The following is a 23,166-nucleotide window of genomic DNA, read 5'->3' on the forward strand; positions in this document are numbered from 1 at the left end:
CGTTCATAATCTGATACGTAATAAATGTGCTGTAGTTGGGCTGATGTCTACAATAGCAGTGTATTCACGTGTTTTTCCTGGGGCATGTTTAGTAGCTAGACAGGTTTCATCTTTACAGTTCAGCTCACGAAGATGAATGGTTTTCAGAAGCAATTGCAGTGCTAGTGATCCGGTTAAAAAGGGAACACAAAGAAATAGCAAAGCAAGTGCATGAGGGTTCTGGGCGTTTCTACCCTTTCTGTGCTGGTGGGTAGAAAAAACCAGATGTGAGTTCTAAAACTAAAGCCAAAAACACCTGAGCTGGAGAAGAAGCATGCCCTCCACCCCACCCCACCAGGGCCCCAGAATGCTGAAATCTAGAAAGAGCCATAAGTAAGATGCCTTAGTAAGAATATAAGATCCAGATATTCAAAGCAATCTATTAGCTTTGCCTCCATTTCCTCACATTCTGCATTCTCTGAGCCAATATTTAAGTGCTAAAAAAAAAAAAGGTTGTTTTGCTTCTGCTCTGCATAATGTAGCTTTCAACCAACCTTAGCTACAAAACTACTTTTTGGCTCTGTCAATACTCAAATTAGTAAAGAAAATGTGTCAGATTAATGTTCTTCTCTATAAGACCTCAGGCTATAGGACCATGACTTCTAAGCAGTCAATGCCTTTGAACTTGACAACTATAAAGTCATCTTTATTTAGCTTAGGAGTAGCTGTAAATTGATCCCCAGAACAGCAGCAAAGTCAAACTATCAGGGGTTTTTACTGTTGTTGTTTGGGGACATTGTTTCTACAGGATCCTATTTTCCAGGGAAGGACAGTAGGAAAATTACCACCTGGCAGGCCTCAGCGCAGCCTGCTGCAGAGGGAGGAGCCATTCAAGATCTCAGGGAGAGCGTAGCTCTTACATAACTTGTCCTAATCTGAGCAGTTTGGAAGGAGCAAGAGGAACATGAAAAGCATGCAGAGTAGATTCCTACTCCTTATTGTCCCAGGACCCTCTTAGCTGGGGATGTGGAGGCAGGGTGGGGAGGGGCTGCAGAAGAGAGGGAGAAAGGGAGGTCTTCATACTTTGAATAATTAGTGATGTGAAGAATATTTTAGAATGTATATTAGGAAAGCACAGAGAGGACTTTGGAAAGAGTGTGTCAATCAGATTTACCATAACACTCCAAAATTACCTACTGTAAAATACTATAAAGCACACTTTATTATGGAGATGTAATATATTCCCAAATGTAGAGTTGTATCTGATGTTGCTTTAATGCAGTTTTATATTAACGATAAACATCTACTTAGTACATCACAAGTAAATAGTAGTTTCCATAAAAATGAAAATGTATCCATTTCTTTCAGCATAGCATATAAGAAGCCATTCATCTACAATTTTAGAAATGATTAGCTTCCTTTTGTGTCTAAATATAATATCAGCCAAGATGGGGCTGGTTTATGATTCACATTTGAGAAAAGCAAAATAAAATGTTTGGCAGTCACTTGGAAAGAGCTGAAGAAATAGTAAAGATCCTGGTTTATAATTATATTTCATTTTAATTTAGCTAGGAAAAGTGGATCATTTATTTTAATCGTGCCCCACTAAATCAGTCCTATATCTCTCTTATCAAAATAAAATAATATACAGTTGAGATAACAGTGCCACACACACAATATTATATGCAATTGGCCACACCTGAGTAGCAAATCACAATTCGACTCTCAAAATACCCAGCCCTGGCCCCAAGCCTTCTAGAACAAGCATTACATTGATCATGAGAATATTTTATAAATAATAATTATATTAACAGAAGTTGTAAATACTGTGAACACATAGTACATCCTCTTTAATAGCAGAAAAGTCTTTTTCGTGATTAAAAAGAGCTTATTTTGAATGGACAGATTCTATGTTTCTGGGGTGGGTGGGGGGGGGAGAATCAGAGTTAGGACTCATCCACAGAATGAAATACAGTTTCAAAACTTTGTGAAACCACTTCAAAATGCTCCTCTAAGATCCCAAAACTCAATAATGATGAGAATTAAAACCTAGAAATATTCCTACAATCAAATCTGTCTTTCAAAGTGTATAATACTAAAATGTGGGAGAAATCTATCATCTTAAATACTACTGACCATTTGACATTTAAATATTACCATTTTAAATATCACATTGAAATAAATTAAATTCTATTTAGCTTACATCCCCCCTCCCAAGATAGTCAATGAAGAAGTTGACACACAAATGATTGTTTTACAGAAATTTTAAAAATTCAGTCTGTTTTCTCTAAGTGTTAAATATTCGGGAGTGTTAAAAATAAAAATTAAATTGGAGTCAAACAAATGTGACTCAAAGAGCTCCTCCCTTTCAGAGAAACTATATGTGTGTGTGGCCCCCTCCATTGTCACTTCATGCGCAATGTAGGAGACTATCAAGAATGACCTAGGAGGCAGGTCGCTGCTGCCCTAAAACAGCTGTTTCACATTTGGGGCTGGAAGATATGCAACTTCTAAACATCTTTCATAAAATGGTAAAGAGTCAACATTTTATTGGTAACCAAGAGATCACATCACTGGGTCCCCAGCCCCTAGTCCCTCTTTTCAAGCATTTGCAACTAGAACCCCAAAAAACAAACTCATAAAAGCATCAGCAGCAGCTACAGCTGTTGTGTGTTGCTGATGCCTTTAAAATAAAAAAAGTAAATGTTACCAAAAAAAAATGAGAAATAGAAAATTTAAATGAAAGCAAGTATCTAGAGCCAAGTGAGTACCCTAACCTTGAGGGTACTTGAAGGTAAATGGAAGTAAGTAGAATCCAAGAAAAGCTGACCTCAGGCCGTCTCCCAGAGTAAATGGTAGAGGGAAGAGGTGGGAAAAAATAAGTTGCTTCCTCTTATACATTGCAATAACAATATCATCTAAAGCAAAGAACCAGTTAGTATATAATTTAATGTTCTTTTTTATATGTCTACTTTTATGGGATAATGTTTAAATTCGGCTTCCCGTGGAATGATAAAAATTACTGAGCAGTATATTTCTTAAGTGAAGCAATATAGCATTATAGCTTTCAAACCACTTCCATACATATTTGTTACTAGCTCCTTTGAACCCTCTTGTAATGCCATTCTGTTACAGAGGAAGGCATTATCAACTAGAGATGTTAAGTGACTTGCCCACAGACCCACAGCTGAGATTAGAATTGAGATCTTCTGACTCTCTCCAGTGCTCTTGAGGGGAAAGAAAACAATCTTTAATTCAAATATGGTTTACTTTAAAAAACTTACTAAACAGTTCTGTCATTCTTCAGTGCTTTAATTTCAGCCACACTGATAATATCCAGGCATGTTGAAAATACCCATCTACAACTCGAGAAACTGTAATGTTTGATTTATATTAAAAACTAAGTAAAAACCTGGAAAGTTGAGTAAGTTACACAGAGGTAGATTTCAGGCCAGTAGAAAGAGCGATTTTACAATTAAAACTGGTCCCAAAAAAACTGGGGAAAATTGACTGTGATCCCCAACAATTCGGATTGTTCGTGTAGGAGAAGGACTCTGACCATCTCTGAGACACCACCACACTGTGACAGACATCTACGTTCCCTTCCCACTTTGGGAGTCTGAGATTCTGAGTCAGGCCCTGAACTATCTTTAGAAGATACCTCTTATACCACTCTGAAGTTGCAGACAATAAGACTGAGTAAACTCATTCCCAGAACTGCAACAGAAGCTCATCTGATTTGGGAATTAAATAAGGCACTTCTTCAGGGAATACTTGCTTTTGTCAGTGTGTCTACATTGTGAAATAGAAAGGTATTTAAGGAAAGCACTTCCCTGTAGAAAACACAGAACTAGAGACAGACCCAAGCCTTGTATGCCTATACATAGAGACACTTAAAATCATATACCAACATCAAACTTTTGACAAGGTACCAACCTGACAGAATTCATTGGCTTATATCAAAAGGGGAGCGGAACAGCAAACACTAAGCACATGCATGTTTATTTTTTTAGAATAAAACATATTTCCATCTTTAGATATGACAAAAAGTGATCCATATAACGTGGTATCCTGTGGTGTTTCAATGTCACACTTGAGAGGGTGATTTTAAAGAGCACCATAATTTCACCAACAACTTCAATACCATTTAATTTCTGTTTCATTTTTCCACATCACAAATAACAATCATGTTATGCCCTGAAGCATGAAGACTGCGCAGCCACTGCAATTTGGCCCAATCCAGGCTGTGTGCACAGTTAATCTTATTCATAGATTCTCAGGCCATTTCAGAAGATAAAGATATTTCCTTCAAAATTCTGTCATAAAAGTGGTTCCCATCAGTGAAGTAGGTGTTTCATAAAACACAATTTACTCTTTTTTTCCATTAATAGCACAGCTTTACAATTTCCGAATGTATTTGTTTCAGAAAAAGAAAAAGAAAATGCTCTATTTCTGTATATATTATTTGGAATTTATAGTTCACTTAATAAAAGGTTAGTTTAAAAAAAATAAAAGCCATTTTTAGAAAATCCATTGAAGATAGTGAATGAAATCAAAGTTCCCACCCAAGTAAGAACATGAGGGAAACCATATATTTTTATAGTTGGAGGTGTTTTATTATTTAACTTCAAGCTGAATAAAGTTCTAGGATGAATATAACACTGAACAGATGGTAATAGTAATAGAAGCATAACGTCGAATCTGCCATAGTGTTTTTCCCCTGCACATTCTCATAATGGCCATGAACGTAATGATCACAGCATCATTCATGTTGACATCTCTGGAATGTATTGTGACAACCCAAGGTTCCAAAGTGCATTCATTTCCTCACCTGATGTCATTGTACTTAATGAAGAATTTTAATAAGTTACCCAAAGTTAAACAACAATAGCACATGATCTTGTATGGGTTCAGGCTCATTCTTGGTCTCCACTTTCCTTCATGTCTCACGGAATTCAATCAATTGTCTGGTATTTTATATTTTTCATGGGAGCCAGTTGCATTCTCTGAAATTATGCCAAAGGGTAACGAGGAACTGACTCAAAGCTCAATTAGACAGCAGTTCCAAGAGAGACAGAGTATTTCAAAGTATTCCAGAGTCCATATAACTCAAAAGGAAATAAAATTGAACAAGTACTGTCTGCCAAGCATAAGCATATGAATATAGTTCCCCCCACAACGTGAGGTTGGTGCTGCTAGCTTCAGCTGGACAGCGATGCTGCTGAAACTCAGGTCACAGAGCTCCTAAGTGATGGGGCTGGAATAGAAGCCCGCTTTTGTTTAATTCCCAAATCCATGCTCCTTTCACTGTGTAGCTTGTTTCTCTCTGAAGACACTAGGAGTCTTAGATAGACTCATTAATAAAAAATAAGTAAAAATCTCCCCTTTACACTACTTGGGATTCCCTTGTTTAAAAAAAATAAATAAACAAGCACATAGTTTCTGATAATGCCCATCTCCCAGACTTATTCCCAACCCTCCCATCTAATCACCTTTAGATTTCTTTGCCATGTTTACACTATTTCTCATTCATATCAGAGGTAGTCCCGCTCCAAACATACTGTTGCTTAGAGCACTATCATTTTCACCTCAGAAGTCACAAAGAACATCAGGAAGATGGGCTGAAACCACACAGCATGCTTTCCCTCTAAGATGCCCCCAGGGTTCACTCCAACTGATAAAACTTCCCCCAACAAGGCCCTTCCAGGAACTCCCCTGCTCTCAGTCAGTCTTCAGTGTATTGAAGCTTTGACAAATAGACTGATACTGATTGAAAAGCAGACAATCTGTTCCCCTCACACAGCTAATGTTCATTCCCCTTTGGCTTAATCCTTAAAATGGACTTTCAGTTCAATTCAATGAATGCCCCAGCATATCAGGCAGTTGGTAGTGTCTTGTGAGACCTGAGGAAGGGGTTGGCCAGAACTGAACTTGACTTTAATACAAGACCATGTTCTATTATTGTTTAACTTTGGGTATTTCTCCCCTAGGAGGAGGACAGAGGAGAACTAACCAGCTCCAGGACCAAGGTAAGAGGGGAGTTTTCTTTCAAAAGAATGGGTTCCATCCCTTTGAAGGAAACCCCTCCCCCACCTGTTTTTAATTCCTTCTTCTTTATATTTTTATATTTTGTAACCCACTAGCATTAGGGAAACAGCTTGCTACTTGTGCACATAGCTACTTGAACACTCACTTAAAAATGTTATAGCAGGAAAAAATAAAACCTTCTCAAGTCATATCAGTTATATTCTAATGCATTTATATTTTCCATCATCATTAGATATCAGTACCAGTCTTCCATCAAACATTAGATTACTGCATAGACCTTAGGAAATTGTCATCAGCTGTTCACTTCCCTATATGCAGAATATGAATAGTAACTGACAATCAAATCATAACAGGGGTAATGAGGTTTCAAAATATAAAAACTAAAATCCTAAGTATTTCTATAGAAAATATATCATTTCAAAGAAATTTTTATTAAAAGAATCAGCTGATATAATTTAAATAATATAAAATTTTATTAGTTTGGAATAATACATTCAGAGCTACATAAATATATAATTTTAAGTGTAATCAGGCTAGACCTTTGGTGTGAAGTTGTATAGACTTAATGAGATTTTAAGCTATCGTATGAAAAATGGGATTAGAAAAAAGCAAAGAGCCCTGCCAGTATGGCTCAGTAGATGAGTGTTGACCTATGAACTTAGGAGGTCATGGTTAGATTCCTGGTCAGGGCACATACCCAGGTTGTGGGCTCCATTCCCAGTAGGGAACTTGCCAGAGGCAGCTGATCAATAATTCTCTCTCATCATTGATGTTTTTATTTCTCTCTCCCTCTCCATTTTTCTCTGAAATCAGTAAAAATATTTTTAAAAAGAAAAAGGAAGTAATATTGTCTTGAGCAGTAGTTCTTCATGCTTATAGATTATCTTCCTAGACCTCTGCTATTGCTTTTAATGGGTCCCATTGTTACCTCGTGTTTTATGTTGTTTGTGGAAATCATCAGTATTCCCTGCCTTTGATACTCTATTTCAAATTGCCCTTCTGTAAGGGAGAAAACCAAGGTGATAAACAAGTTAGGTAATTTAAAAAGCATCCAGAATTTGAAATCAGAAGAAAGGTGGATCATGTGAATTATGAAAGGACCAGCTTTCAGATCCTACTCAGCTGTAGTTCTTTATTGTCATTGTCCTCTAATGAGTCTAGACCTTGTGAGACCAGAAAATTTTAGGAAAGCTTTGGATCAGGTAACTGAAACAATTAGGGCTCAAGAAGAAGAAATGTGCAAGAAAGAAGGAGAATTCAAGCAATTTATTGCCAATAAATAGTAATCATCCATCAGAAACACAGATCTGCGGTTTTGTTACAAACGTACTTGAATCTTGGCATCACCTTAAAGTTGGGTTGTTGAGCTTTTTAATGAAAAAAAATCATCTCAGGATATATTTTTATTAAAGATGACAGTCTTCTGAACACAAATCATAGTAGTTACATGATTAGGCACATACATGAGATGACAAAATGAAATAGAAACTTGGTTTTAATGACATCATACTCTATTAGATAATTATTTTGCAGTAGTCACTGAAGCCAGAAACCTAAGCACTGAATTTCTTTCAGATAACACGTTTTGTGGTCAGATATCTGATATAAACTAATTTTTACTTTCTCACTCACTGATTCCTTTAGCGCAAAGTATGGAATATATTTGAGACACAGTATTCATTCCTCATTTATTCATCTCTGAATTTTAAGATGCCAGATGTATGGGTTGCCTAAGCAATCATACAAAAATAAATAAATAAATAAATAAATAAATAAATAAATAAATAAATAAATAAATAAATAAAGTATCACACCCTATCTGGTTTGGTTCAGAGGATAGAGCTTTGGCCTGTAGACTGAGGGGTCCCAGGTTAGATTCCAGTCAAGGGCACATGCCCAGATTGTGAGCTCAATCCCCAGTAGGGGGCGGTGCAGGAAACAGCCAATCAATGATTCTCTCTCAGCATTGATGTTTATCTCTCCCTCTCCCTTCCTCTCTAACAACGAAAATATATTTTTAAAAGTGTCACAATATTTATGTGTTAGATTTTTATATTCACACAAACATTAGTTTTAGCAGGTAGATTTGATGTGTACTTTGAATTCTTATGAATACATCATGGCATATCATTCATAGAAAGAATTGGTAGTTCCATTGTGTCTTTGTTCTTGTGAAAAGAACACTGTAGATTTTTGTTTGTTTTGCTGTTCAGTAAAGTGAAAAGTATTGATCTCATATCAATTGCATTCAATTTGTTAGAAATATTAAAAATGGTTAATGATAGTGCTCTACTTGGTAACTTAAGAAGTACCCAACCTCTGATAAGAAACAAATAACTGAAAGACAATATAATATGTCTAGCATTAACACTAACAGGAGCAAATGTAGGTGAGAATATTTTAAGAATTTAAACTTTGGGTCATTTTTTTTTCTATTTAAATCATTTAATAAAAATTAATTAGAGTTAGAATATATTTCTGTTTTGAAATATGATATAAGCCTTGATGCTCTCAAAGATAAGCAGCTTTGTGTTTCACTTAGAATAACATCATCTTAAAATTTTTAAAGGTAATGGATTTAGAGTTTGTAGGCTTCAGCCATTGTCAGAGAACAACAGAAAAGTGGCTTGCTCTCTGTTCTGAGCTCCCTGTGAATGGCAGGTACAGGCAGCTTCCTTTTAAGACCGCATTAGCCAGCAATTCCTATTTCTATAAGACCTATTTTTATCACTCAATGTTCTTCTTTTATTTGTGCTATTTACCCACCTAACCAAAATAGAAGCCAGGAGTTAAAATAGATGAAACAAGATCAATAAAGATACTTTATTTTTTACATTTTCAGTTATATTAAAGTACGAATCTACTGCTAAAGGAACCTGAAATCTTAAATGAGAAAGAAAAATTTAAGTTTAATTTTCTTCTCTCAAGAACATGATGCATTAAAGATTAACTCAACATATTTATGAATTAAATACATGTTTAAAAACACAATAAAATAATTCTTAATAAAGTTAAACCAAACATACTTGGCATTTAATATCTGTTGATGATAAATGTAATTTTTCATTTCTAAAACATGCTGAATTATGCTGTTCTAAACAGAAGTATTTTCTAAATGTGATATGTTTCATTTGTTGCACAATAGTAGATTAGAACTGAGTTATAAAAATAGTATTATCTGGGAATTTTTATCTCAGAGTTAGTTGGGAAGTACTAAATTTTCCTTAATATTCACAACAAACTTGTATTTGATTTTACCATTTAGTATTCTTTCCTTGTTCACCTATACAAACTGGTCCCTTTATTTTAGCTATCTGTAATATCACTAAAATACTTCTTTGAAATTTTTTATATGATGGACCAAATTGTTTCCTATTATTCATAATGTCACTATTGTTAGTAATTTTTATGTCCCTCTTGCCAGTAGTTAGTAGACAGCTTTGAAGCCTTTTGCTTTGTTTTATTTTATTTTATTTTGTTTTGTTTTGTTTTAAAATACTCTTTGTACAGCTCTTCTCAAAATACATTAGGTTCTGTGGACAAAGGATTTCCTTTTATTATCCAGCACACTATTCTTTCACTTTAATAGGTTACTTAAAAAGTGGCACCATAAGTTAACTCACAGAGATGTCAACTCTACATGTAGTCTTTGCATACCTACTATATTCTGGTCCTATATTAGGACTGAGAATGGTAAAGTACCATAAGACACAGTTATTGTCCTCCAAGAAAGAGAAAAAAAATTGAGAGACAACACTGTAAAATAATGTGTGGCTCAGAGTGCTCCAGAGAAAAGAGTATTTAAAGAAGCAGGAGGTGAAAAGAATCTAGAGTGTCTGAGGGAAAAACTCATTAAGAAGATGCAGATGTACTAGTTAAATAAATATTAGTTGAACGAATAAGTCAATGAGTGATTACTAGAAAATAAAAAGAACTTTAGAAACACCAAGAGGGGGGAAATGAATTCCTGATGAAGATTCTATCATAAGACTGGAATCATTTATGAATAAATATCTTTGAGACTGAAAGGAAACTAGTAGTAGTCTAGCTGGAGACAGAGAAGAGCTATTAGGGGAATTAGAGTGCTTAAAAGCCTGGTATCTGTGTTACAAAGACCTGGGTTCTAATCCCACCTTTGCCATTTACTAACCAAGTGGATTCAATGAAGATTTAATGAGAATATAAAGACCTTGACATAATGTCTGGCTCAATAAAATATATTGAAATTATAGCATTTTAAAGGTATGGGTAAGCTGAATTGTTAGGAAGTCTTGCATGTCATAAAAATTAGAACAGATTAGTATCTTGGAAGCAATCCTGAATCATTGAGGGTTTTTGACTAAGCACTATAAAACAAGGAGAGAGGTAAGGCTATTCCCACACTGGGGAGCCGGGAATAGATTGAGAAAGTCAATGGCTCTTGTTTCAGATGACAAAGGCTTTGACTAAGGTGATGCCTGTGAAATAGTAACGAAAATATATAAATTTGGAAGACAGTTTTCGGGGGAAAAAAAATGTTCTTAATGGATAATTGGCTACAACAAAGGAGGGAAAATGAAAATTCAATGATGAGATCGAATTTATGTGATTGGCTTTGCTATTTTATTATCTGTTTTTATATTTCTATTTTCTTCTGTGAAAATGTTTCAGTATAATCCATTAAGCTGAAGTTTCCTTGTAAAGCTATTCTTGGAGATCCATGATTTCATACTCTAAAAGATTAGAATTTAAATAATTAAGAACCTTGTATGTATCAAAATAGACTTAGTATGTTTTTTGTTTGTTTGTTTGTTTGTTTGTTTTAAATATATTTTATTGATTTTTTACAGAGAGGAAGGGAGAGAGCTAGAGAGCTACAAACATCAATGAGAGAGTAACATCGACCAGCTGCCTCTTGCACACCCTCTACCGGGGAATGTGCCCACAACCACGGTACATGCCCTTGACCGGAATCGAACCTGGGACCTTTCAGTCCGCAGACCGACGCTCTACCACTGAGCCAAACCGGTTTCCACTAGACTTAGTGTGTTTTGATCTTGGGAGAAAACAAATGTTTCCATCTAATCAACTCATCATATAGATTATTTGTATTGCTTTTTAAAGAACTTTATTCACTGTACTTCCTTCTTGAATATTTAAACCTTATGAGATCAGTTGACAAGATTACCTGCCTTTCAAGTTTTATCTCAGCTTACAGAGTATCTAGCCAGAGAGGACGGAAGTTGCCAATTTACTAGTGTGGGGGAATACATGAGCCCACACTTAACAGAATTCACAGGAAAAAGAAAAGTTCTCTTAGAGAGCCATAGGAGGGATGAGTTAATAGTTTAACTGCACAGGAAATGGTACTAACAGGAAGCAGAGGCATCCTAGCACTGTGGGCAAGAGCACTGGACCAGTAGGCAGAAGACCTGGGTCTCAGCTGGGCTTTGGTGAGCAAGTCACCTAACTTTCATTAGACCAGTGACCACATCGGTAAAAGGAGAAAGCTGAAGACAACCTCTAACCCATATTTTGACTCAAAAATTCTAGGATTCTAGTTCTTTAAAGCATTTACTGAAAGTTTTTAAGAATCAAAAAAGGATGGAAAACAGGAACATGACCTATGGCCCATGGAATGGTGTAGAATTCTGGAAATCATATAAAGAGAATAAGGAGCATGGTCGATGAAGGAATCCAGGCAGGCAGGGCAGGGGGCAGGGAGTAAGGGGGTGGGGGGACAGTTCACACAGTAGCTGGCTGTTCAGGTGAGGCATCATGTGAAAGGTCTAGTACTGCTCACAGTCATTAAGTGCAACAGCCTTCAGCTCTTGTATTTCTGAAATTTTTACTTTAAAATAATAATCTCAATTTTTAAAGTGAATGCACTTCACAATCCAGGTAGCTGTAGTCTTTACTTGAAACAAAGCCCTCTTTTGTATAATTTGATCACAGATAATGACAATCACAACAAACTGGTTCGGGGTTGAGATTTTATACATATTATCTCAAACATCATCCCCAAGACCACCACAAATAAAACAAAATTTATATTATTTAATATAAATGATTTCTATTTTCTCAATCTTATGTAAATGCAACTAAAAGTATTTCTTGACAGTGTTTATTTTTAATTTTTATTGTATTGATTCAACACAGTTCTTTTAAAAGTCCCACCCATGATGTGCTTGCAGAATGATCACAAATTGAGCTAGTACCTGTGAAGTTCCTTTCTGGCAACTTACAATGATAACACTTCTCTATTATAATTGTGGGACTATCATAGGTCAGAGAAATTTTTTTCACCATGCTGTTGTCTGTGTCTCTGAGGTTGGTATTAATTTTTTTATTTTTTTATTTTATTTTATTTTATTTTATTTTATTTTATTGCTTAATACCTTCACCTTTTTCACCCATCCCCACAAACCTTCTCCTCTCTAATAGCTGTCAGTATGTTCCCTATAAATCTGTTTCAATTTTGTTTAGTTTATTTTGTTCATTAGATTCTACATATGAGTGAAATCATATGGTACTTGTCTTTCTCTGGCTGGCTTAGCTAAAGTACCATAATGCTCTCCAGGTCCAACTCTGCTGTTGCAAATGGTAAGATTTTCTTCTTTTTTTATACTTCTGAGTAGCATTCCATTGTGTAAAGTGACCACAGTTGTTGTTGTTTTTTGTTTTGTATTGTTTTGTTTTAATATCTACTCATCCATTGATGAACACTTGGTTGCTTCCAAATCTTGGCTGCTGTAAATAATGCTACAATGAACATAGGGGTGCATATATACATTCTGTCAAATTAGTGTTTTGGTTTCTTTGGATATATTCACAGAAGTGGAATCACTGGGTTAAAAGGCAGTTCCATTTTTAATTTTTGAGGTAACTCCACACTGCTTTCCGCAGTGGCTGCACCAATCTGCATTAATTTCCCTTTTCTCCACATCCACATCAATACTTGTTGATTTGTTTATGATAGCCATTCTGATACATGTGAGGGGATATCTCATTGTGGTTTTAATTTGCATCTCCCTGATGATTAGTGAACATCTTTTCATATGTCTATTGGCCATCTTTATGACCTCCTTGGAGAAGTTTCTATTCAAGTCCTTTACCCAATTTTTAATTGGATTGTTTGGTGGGGTTTTTTTTGTTTTGTTTTGTTTCTGGTGTTGAATTGTATAAGTTTTTTTTTTTAATAAATTTTGGATATTAACCCTTACCAGGTGCAACACTGGTGAATATGTTCTTCCATTTAGAGGGTTATCTTTTCATTTTGTTGATAGTTTAATCTTTTGTGCAAAAACTTTTTAGTTTCAGGTAGTCCTGTTTGTTTGTTTGTTTGTTTGTTTGTTTTTTCCATTGTTTCCCTTGCCTGGGGAGACATATCAGAAAAAATATTGTTACCAGAAATGTCTGAGATTTTACTGCCTATGTTTTCTTCTATATTTTTAAGGTTTTGAGTCTTACATTTAAGTCTTTAATTCACTTTAAGTTTATTCTTATATATACTGTAAGAAAGTGGTCTAGTTTCATTTTTTGCGTGATTCTCTTCAATTTTCCCAACACCATTTATTGAATAGGCTATCTTTACCCCCTTATTAATTGACTATAAAGGTGTGAGTTTATTTCTCTGCCCTTTATTCTATTCCATTGACCTATATGTCTGTTTTTATGCCAGTACCATGCAATTTTGATTACTATGGCCTTGTAGTATAGTTGGATATCAGGTAGCATGACTCTCCCTACTTTGTTCTTCTTTCTCAAGATTGCTGTGGCTATTCAGGGTCTTTTGTTGCCCCATATATAGATTTTGAATATTTGTTCTAGTTCTGTGAAATATATCATTGGTATCTTGATAGAAATTGTGTTCAATTTGTAGATTGTCTGGGCAGTATGGACATTTAAATGATGTTAATTTTCCTTTACATGAACACAGTACATGCTTCCACTTATTTGTGCCATCCTCCTTTTCTTTCTTCAATGTCTTATATTTTTATGTGTTTAGGTCCTTTATATCTCAGTTAAATTTATCCCTGGGTTTTGGGTGGTTTTGTTTAAGAACTTGTAAGTGGGATTGTTTTTCTTAGTTCCCCTTTCTGATAGTTCATTATCTATACTAATAAAAGGGTAATATGCTAATTAGACTGTGCTTCTTCCAGAGGTCCATCCTGACAAAGCCAGGGGCATGCTGGCCTGTAAATTATCCGTGACCCCTCGCCCAGGCAATCCCCACCCAGAGCAGGGAACTCCCACCCTGATCGGGGGCATGGCCAGCCTGCAAACTGCTCAGTGTCCCTTACCCAAGCCAGCCCTGACCCTCAGTAGGGTCCCTCACGCTGATCATGGAGCCCCAGCTCCTCTCCCAGGCTCGCCTTGCCCCCAAACGGGGACCGTCCCACCCCATTGGGGGCACGGCAGCCTGCAAACCACCAGCAGCCCCTCACCCAGGCTGGCTCCATCCCAGCAGGGACCCCCACCTCGATCTGGGACCTCCTTCAGGGAAAGCCAGCCAGCCTCCACCTGTGTACCAGGCCTCTAACCTACAATATATAATAGATAAGATGGTAATATGCAAATTCACCCTAATGGCAGAACGACCAGAATGACTGCTGGACCAGTCAGCATGAGGTGCACTGACCACCTCTTGGTCCTCTTCTCTGGCTGGCAAGGCTTTGATCACCTGATGGCGAATGGGAAACATGTTGTATGATCTTTTTAATGTATTGCTGGATCTAGTTTTCTAATGATTTATTGAGGTTTTTAGCATCAATGTTCGTCAGAGACATTAGCCCGTAATTTTTGTTCTTTGTAGTATCTTTATGTGGTTTTGGAATTAGGATAATAGTGACCTTGTAAAATTAGCTTGGGAGTCTCCCCTCCTCTAGAATTTTTTGGAATAGTTTGAGAAAAACAGATGTTAGTTCTTCTTTGAATGTTTGGTAAAATTCACCTGTGAAACCATCCAGTCCAGGACTTTTCTTTATTGGAAAGTTTTTATTAATTATTCTTTTTTATTACTGCTTCAATTTCATTAGTTGTAATCTGTTTATTCAGATTCTCTGATTCTTCCTGATTGAGTCTTGGCAGATTGTATGTTTCTGAGAATTTATCTATTTTATAGATAAATTGTTGGCATATAGTTGTTCATAATATTTTCTTATAATCCCTTGTATTTCTTTGGTATCAGTTATTACTTCTTTTTCATTTCTGATTTTACAATATTTATTTGGGTCCTCTTTGTTTTTGCATTGTTTTTTTAAGACCCTATTTTGTTTATTTCTGCTCTGATCTTTATTATTTCCTTTCTTCTACTCATTTCAGGCTTTGTTGTTTTGTTACAAGTTTGGTTTTTTAAGTGTAAAGTTAGATTGCTTACTTTTTATTTTTCTTGTTTCTTGAAATATGTCTATAGTACTATGAATTTCTCTCTTAGGACTGTTTACACTGTATCCCATAGATTTGGAGTTGTTGTGTTCTCATCTTCATTTATTTCAAGGCAACTTTTGATTTCTTTCTTGATCTGGTTCCTAATCCATTCATTGTTTACTAACATGTTATTTAGCCTCCATGTCTTTGTTGTGTTTTTTAGTTTTGTTCTTTGTGATTTATTTCTAGTTTCATACCATTATGGTCAGAGAGAATGTTTGATATGATTTCAATTTTCTTAAATTTACTAAGACTTTTTTTGCGTCCTAATACATGATCTAGCCTAGAAGATGTTCCATGTGTACTTGAAAATAACCTATATTCTCCTCCTTTGGGCTGAAATGCTCTTAAGATATCAATTAAACCTATCTGTCCTACTTTGTTATTTAAGGCCATTGTTTTTCATTGATTTTCTATCTGGAAGATCTATCCCTTGATATCAATGTAGAAATATTTTTATTCCTCTTATCTTTATTAGATATACCTGAAAATAGTCATTAATTGATTTTAAAACAATTATTATCAGAATCTAGAACAGATATTTATCTGTGTTCATGATGACACTACCAAAAACTGTGAATTCCCTGAAATTGTATGCCAATCTGTGTGGTTTGTTTTTTAAGTTTGTACATTTTTTCTGAGATAATATCATCAGATTTATTGACTTCTAAAATATGTCCAAAGGAGGATAGAAAATTCTACTCTGTGATCTAAAATTGACAAAATCATGAAACTAAAATGCATAAAGTATTTGTCACACTCAACACTAAAAATATAATTAAATTTTTCATTTGTCAAAACTTCTTGCTAGGCTCAAACTAAATTACTGGCAGATATCCTTGCAAAAATCACAATGTTCCTTCAAAGAATTACATTTTTCAGACCTACTTCTCAAATAGGAATTAATCATGCAAATTCCATAGAACACACAATTTAAATACAATGCTTGGAATCTAACCCAGCATCTACTTTTTCAGTAGATACTGTATCTATTTGTTCAGTTCTTATTGGTTCACCTGGTGTATGAAACACAAAGGTCTCTATACATGAACTTAATTGTCTATATGTCTTATCAAACTGGTTTCAAATTATCATTTTACATCATGTTGGATCTCAATTTTCTTTCAATATTAAAAAAAATGTTTCCTCTTAATTTTGATACTAAATTATTGATCAGTAGTGCCATTTAGGCAAATCTTGTCAATGCATAAGCAAACTAGAGTGAAAACTTAGTATCTTTTCTAAAAATGTTTGCATAGGAATTTAGTTCAAATCCTGCTTTTGGAAATTAGTACAAAAATCCAATGAAACAAAAAGAATTTTGTGCTTGTTTACTGGAAGGAATGATTTGGGAAGAAAAATAATAAGACAGCTACAAGTTAAATGGAAAACTTAGTGGAACATCGATAATGCTGAGAACTGGTTACTCTCCCAGGCTTGATAGTGAACTCAACTACCTTTCCTTAGAGCAGACATATTTGGTTCTTAACTCCTTATTATTCAACTAGAGGCTTGGTGCATGAGTTTATGTAGGGGTGTGGTCCAGCTGACCCACCCCAATCAAGTCCGATTGGGTAGGGTGGGCCAGGGGGAAGGCCATGGAGTATTGACAGACTGGCCCTGCCCCCTGGTCAAACTCCCAGTCCAGGGGACCATTTGCACATTAGCCTTTTATTATATAGGATAGCCTATTGATTTGTATTTGATTTTTATATTTTCTTGATTGATATAACAACTCTTTTTCTCAGTGAGTTATTTACTTTATACAAAGTTCTTCCATTTGTTGTTCCATTTTTCTGCTAATTTCCTCCATCCATCCTTATTTGGAGGACATCATTAATTAAACCACAGAAGTCAAATCCCGTGTGATTTTTCTCCTCTCTACCTATGTCATCGTATTCTATGAGACAGACTTTTATGTGACAATATAGACAACACAACCTCATTTAAATAACAAAATGAATAGTCTATGCAGTTTATTATTTATTTTTTATGAAATTACTATTTTTTTCTTAGAATAGTCCTGAAAAAGTTTCTGCATATATTTTACTCTGCATGACAAAGTTTAAATCAAATGAGCCTTCCAATCAGGAATTTTAGTTTGACTTCAGAAATGGGGTACAGTAAATATGTACATCTTTAAAAATTAAATTTAAAAAGATTCATTGAAATACACTTTTTTCTTAGGCTCTCTAGCATAGTTGCCAGGCATGGAAACCATTTTTCTAAATGCAAAGATATATACTTTTTCTTTAATGGCCACTTAGCAGGACTCAAGTCTATTGCCAATCACAATCATTCACCTTCTCTATGTAACCATGTGTGAAATAGCAAGTCTTCTCTCCAGGCAACTGAGAGTTCTATTAACCTCCTGCAGATCCTGCCTGATTGGATAGGCCTCCTAATTGGTCCATTACTCACACTTCTTTGCCTGACTTGTTCCCCTCAAATAAGGTAGAACTTTGGTAGAAACCAAATTCAACAAATGTCCTCCAGCCTATGACCAGAAACACAAAAACAAGTGGATCAAAGCAAACCATATAATCAGGAACGATGACTGTTTTTCTGAGATTCTTAAAAATAAGTCCTAAATTCTACCTCGTCCTCATTTTTTTTGACCCAAAATAAAATATATATATTTTGGTTTGCATAAAAACAATTGTATTAGTCATTATATTATAAAATAATTCGGAGGGTTTTTGTTTTTTAGTGATTATTAAAGTATCACTTCTCATTGTAAAAAAATGTTGGGTGGGTGGAGAAAGTTAAAGAACAAAATTCAATCCAAATTAATTATAATTCCTCCATAGCTATAGTTTTCCATTAATATATATTATATTTTATTCACATATTAAGATCACAATGAATATTCAAATTTATTTCTTTTTCACTTATACTATAAGCATTTTTTCTTGTTTTTAAAACTTTTTAATAGTTGTATAACATTCAGTCATAAGGATGATTGATGCTCATCAATACTACCACCTGGGGAGCTCTGTAAAAATGTAGAAACACAGATCCCAATTTAGAAGAATTTCATTGAGCATGGTTAGGCCTGAGTATCTGTATTTGCAATAAGTGGTTCTAATGCTCATTTCAAGATTAAGGACCACTGTTATGCACCAAAATCTAATTAATTCTCCCCTTCTATTGGGCATTTCAATTGTTTGCAATGTTTTGCCATGTAAATGTACAATGCATATGCTACTTTATCAACATCATTGACTAATTTTTTAGGAATAATTCCTCAAAGGGGAATTATTATCAATGATTATCAAGGATAAAAACTGTTTTAAATCTTCTATTGTGTAAAGTCATGTTATGTCTTTCCAACTTTAATTGAAAGACACCCATCTTATTAAATTATTGATTATATTGAACATTATCTTTACTTTTATCTTTTCCAACTTGAATGGCAAAAAAGAAAATGAGTTTTCATTGTTTTAATTTACATTAATTTAATTCCAAGTAAGGTTGGATTATTTTTATGTGATTTGTATTTCTTCTTGTGTGAATTATCTACCAATGTTCTTTGCTTATTTTAAAGGATCTTTTTTTTTTTACACAATTTTTTGTTATTCACACAATTTTTAAGTATTTAAAAATATATTAAGATTCATGGGGGTCTATGAAAGAAAATTTAGCATCATTCAGGGAAATATTCTGGATATTTTAATACCTGATATTTAAATGTTATAGAGAGTTTAGTGAAAAGAACACTCCAATTAGGACAGCACTAGCAAAATTATACAGTAGATTAAACAGCTAAACTGGATTAGGTCCATACATTATTGACATCCTTACCAGCAATAAAATATTAATATTGTTAAGTAAAATATAACTTAATTTGTTTTAACCAGACTCAATATAACATTGTGCAAATTATTTATTCTACAAACTATATATGCCCTACATATTCTATGTGCAGACATTGACTAGACCTAGGGCTTTTATATGAGTCCTTTACAAAACTTTCATTATACTAGTATGTGATATTTCAATAAGATTCTTGGTAACAAAAATGGGTTCCAATGAGGTATGGATTTTAACAATCTCAAATTCAGTTAAAGGAAATTTTAGGAATAAAAAGCCTTCAAAGTTTTTCACAGCCCTAGAATTTGCCCAGGTGAGCATTTTCTTTCCACCCCTGAGTCAAGTTCTCCATCACCTCAGAACTATGGGAAAAGTTAAATAAGGTTGTTGATTTTTAATGTAGAATTCTCCTAAGGCATAAAAGACAAAGGCAAATAAGTGACCTGAGTCTATACTAGAGGCCTGGAGCACGAAATTAGGGTGGTAGGGGTTGTGGTGTCCCTCAGCCCAGCCTGCACCCTCTCCAGTCTGGGACCCCTTGGGGGATGCCAACTGCTGGTTTGGGCCCATAGGAATTGGGCCTAAACCAGCAGTCAGACATCACTCTTACAATTCAGGACTGCTGGCTCCTAACCGCTCACCTGCCTGCCTGCCTAATTGTCCCTTACTGCTTCTGCATGCCAGCCTGATCGCCCCCTAACTGCTCCCCTGCCAGCCTAATTGACACCTAACTGCTTCCCTGCCAGCCCAATAGCCCCCAACTGCCCTCTCCTGTAGGCCCAGTCACCCCCAACTGCCCTCCCCTGCTGGCCTGGTTACCCCCAACTGCTCTCCCCTGCTGGCCGGGTCACCCCCAACTGCCCTCCCCTGCTGGCCTACTCACCCCAACTGCTCTCCCCTGTTGGCCTGTTCTCACCCCCAACTGCCCTACCCTGCTAGCCTGATCTCGCCCCTAACTGCCTTTCCTTACCAGCCTGGTCACCCACAACTGCCCTCTCCTGTAGGCCCAGTCGCCCCCAACTGTCCTCCCCTGCTGACTTGATTGCCCACAATTGTCCTTCCATTCAGGACTTCCCACCCCCAACTGCCCTCCCCTGCTGGCCTAGTCACCCCATCTGCTCTCCCCTGTTGGCCTGTTCTCACCCCCAACTGCCCTACCCTGCTAGCCTGATCTCGCCCCTAACTGCCTTTCCTTACCAACCTGGTCACCCACAACTGCCCTCTCCTGCCAGGCTGATCACCCACAACTGCCTTCCCTTGCCGGCCATCTTGTGACAACCATCTTCTGGTGGCCATCTTGTGATGATGTAAGGATTCCCATCTTGTGGTGGCCATCTTGTGTCAGCCATCTTGTGATGATGTCGCACATGACACCACCTAGACTTTTATTATATAGAAAGTCATTGTCAATACACCTGGCCTCTTAAATGTAGTCTAAACATCCAGCAATAATGTAGTCACTTGTTTCTTCCTCTCTTTAATATTAATTGGAAACAATATGTTTCAATTGATTTTACTCTGGAACTGCTGGATTTAATAGAAAGAAAAGGAATAATTAATGTAAGAAAGAACCCATAATATTTTTCTTTTACCTCTTATCAGCTTAGCAGATCACTATTACAGCTCCTCTGATGCTTAATGAGGAGAACTTCTTCCTTTCTTAGCAATATGTTTCTGAAAACTATGTCTGAAATGCATGAAAGGGATTCAACCGAATGAGAAAATGCACTGCAAGGATCTCCTTTGTATGTCCCTCATTTACCTGACCCCTTGTAGCTGCCTTAATCTTGCTTATAATCACTCCTTCAGAGTTCCTGTTCCTTTTTGCTTAGGTAAAGAATACTTTTTAAAATTTATTCTAGCAAACTGAATGAAATAACTTCATATATATTTTAAAATCACTTGCTGATTCTTATCATTAATAACATGTCAAAGCAATACATTCCATAAAATAGAACACATGTTCAAATGATGCTTACATATATGGTTTATGCTGAAGTTTAATAGAAACTTCAATTGGCTGTTAGACCTAAAATGTATAAAGAAAAATTGTAGAAAACAGGCAGTTTTAACAAGCAAAGAAATCTTGAAACTCTGAAGACTATCTCTAAATATTATTTACCAAATGCCTTCTATTCACCACTAAAGAAAAATTAATTTTACATATGGTAGGATAAAGTGGACTTTATTGAGGGACCACATGTTTCTGCAAGGAAAGCATATGAAGGAATTGTGAACTGGGCAGTGGGTTATTTATTGTTCAAGTATATTATATTAAACAACTATAGATACATATACACACATAATGTGGATAGCAGTGTGAAACTAAACTGTTTTTACATGGCCTATTAGATGACATAAGAAATACAATTCTTAGAATAATTTTGTAGGAAGATTATTCCAAATAATTTTCTCAGTGTAAAGCTTTTTTTCCTTATCCATTCCTTTATTTTGTTCTTTTTTGTTTGTTTTTTTGTTTGTTTGTTTTCTATTGTGCTGTGAAACTGTCTTTGGATATGGTTAATAACCCTGTTAAATAACCCTCTCATGAAATGATTTTAGTTTATCAAAGAAATCGTCTAAAACAACACATAAGATAATTGGGATGTCATTTTATTTTTTTAAATCTAATATGAATATTTAAGGCTAAAAAAAAGGTGAATCATAAAAACAATTTTCTCAAAAAAAAAAAGCAGTTAGGTTTAAATCATTGAAAGGCAAATTTAGTTTCTGTGGACACAAAATAAAAAAACTTATTTGCAGCATTTTCAAAACAAAACAGGTGTTTCTATCATAATTGAATATTCAGCCTACATTTTAGTCTGGTCCTTTTAGTGATTAAACTAAAAAGCTGATCTTGTTCACTTTCAGAAGATATTATTTCACACCACTAATGTGGCACTTACTTAGGAATGTGAGAAAGCTAATTATTTAATTCACATTAGTAAATGGCCATCTCACCCTTAAAAACAGTTAACACTCTCAAGGCGTAGTTTGCTCAGGGAACTGTTTGCTGTCCAGATGGATCAGACCATCATAACATGAACATCGTGGAGAGTGAGCATCCATTACCTGAAACATTGCAAATACATTTGAAGAGAACACTTTCATAGGCCAATTAGTAGTGAAATAAGCAAGACTTTTTATTTGTCAACTGAATGATCACTGTCAAGTGCTACTCGCTAATATGGGGTTGTTTGGTTTTATTTTATTCATTCATTTGGCGTTAAACTGACCACCAAACTCAGTATTTATCAAATAGCATAGCACAAACCAAACCCAGATTCTCTCAGTACTGTATCTAAGCCATTCTCCAGATTTAACAGAAATTTCATTAAAGGCTGAGAAAACCTCGTGAAAGAGAGAGCTTATTTAGAAACTGTAACTTGAAAGCAAAAACGGAACCAAATGCATGGGAAGCAAGAGCCTCTGAAACTTTTTCAGAAATCCTCTTAGAGAGTGATTGTGGTATGCTATCTCTGTGCCACTGCAGAGCTGAACATGGAGAAAATCTAACGTAGAGTGTTGTGTTTTGTCCAAGTCCATATCTTATGCAGTATGACCGTTAGAGTTTAATAACTTAAACAGTCAAATTGGCTTTGTGATTTGAATTTCTAAATAGCATCCAATGCCTTTAAGAATCAATACAAGATTAAAAAAAAAAAAAAAGAATCAATACAAGATTCAAATATAACAGCTTTTTCACTAAAAGCTGCTATTACTTTTCTCTTGATTTCCAGCCCTAAAACTGAACCAAAAACATGGAAATCCTAGATCCTGAGACCAGCTAAATCAAGCAAACAAACCAAACTCCCACAGATAAAGAGGAATAACAAGTCATACTCTGTCGTCAGGAAATCAGTACACAAAAATTAGTGGCTATTTGTTGGTTTGTTTATTCCATTATGCTTTTCCTTC

At 35.4% G+C, this 23,166-nt stretch overlaps 1 protein-coding gene across 2 annotated transcripts in view; it reads left to right on the forward strand.

Annotated features, from left to right (window-relative positions):
- GRIA4 (glutamate ionotropic receptor AMPA type subunit 4) overlaps positions 1 to 23,166 on the forward strand; it is a 388,414-nt gene that overhangs the window by 350,760 nt on the left and 14,488 nt on the right. The gene's annotated exons all lie outside the window — the stretch shown is intronic.

Source organism: Pipistrellus kuhlii, unplaced genomic scaffold (assembly GCF_014108245.1).
Source record: "Pipistrellus kuhlii isolate mPipKuh1 unplaced genomic scaffold, mPipKuh1.p scaffold_m20_p_9, whole genome shotgun sequence".
Lineage (NCBI taxonomy): Eukaryota > Metazoa > Chordata > Mammalia > Chiroptera > Vespertilionidae > Pipistrellus > Pipistrellus kuhlii.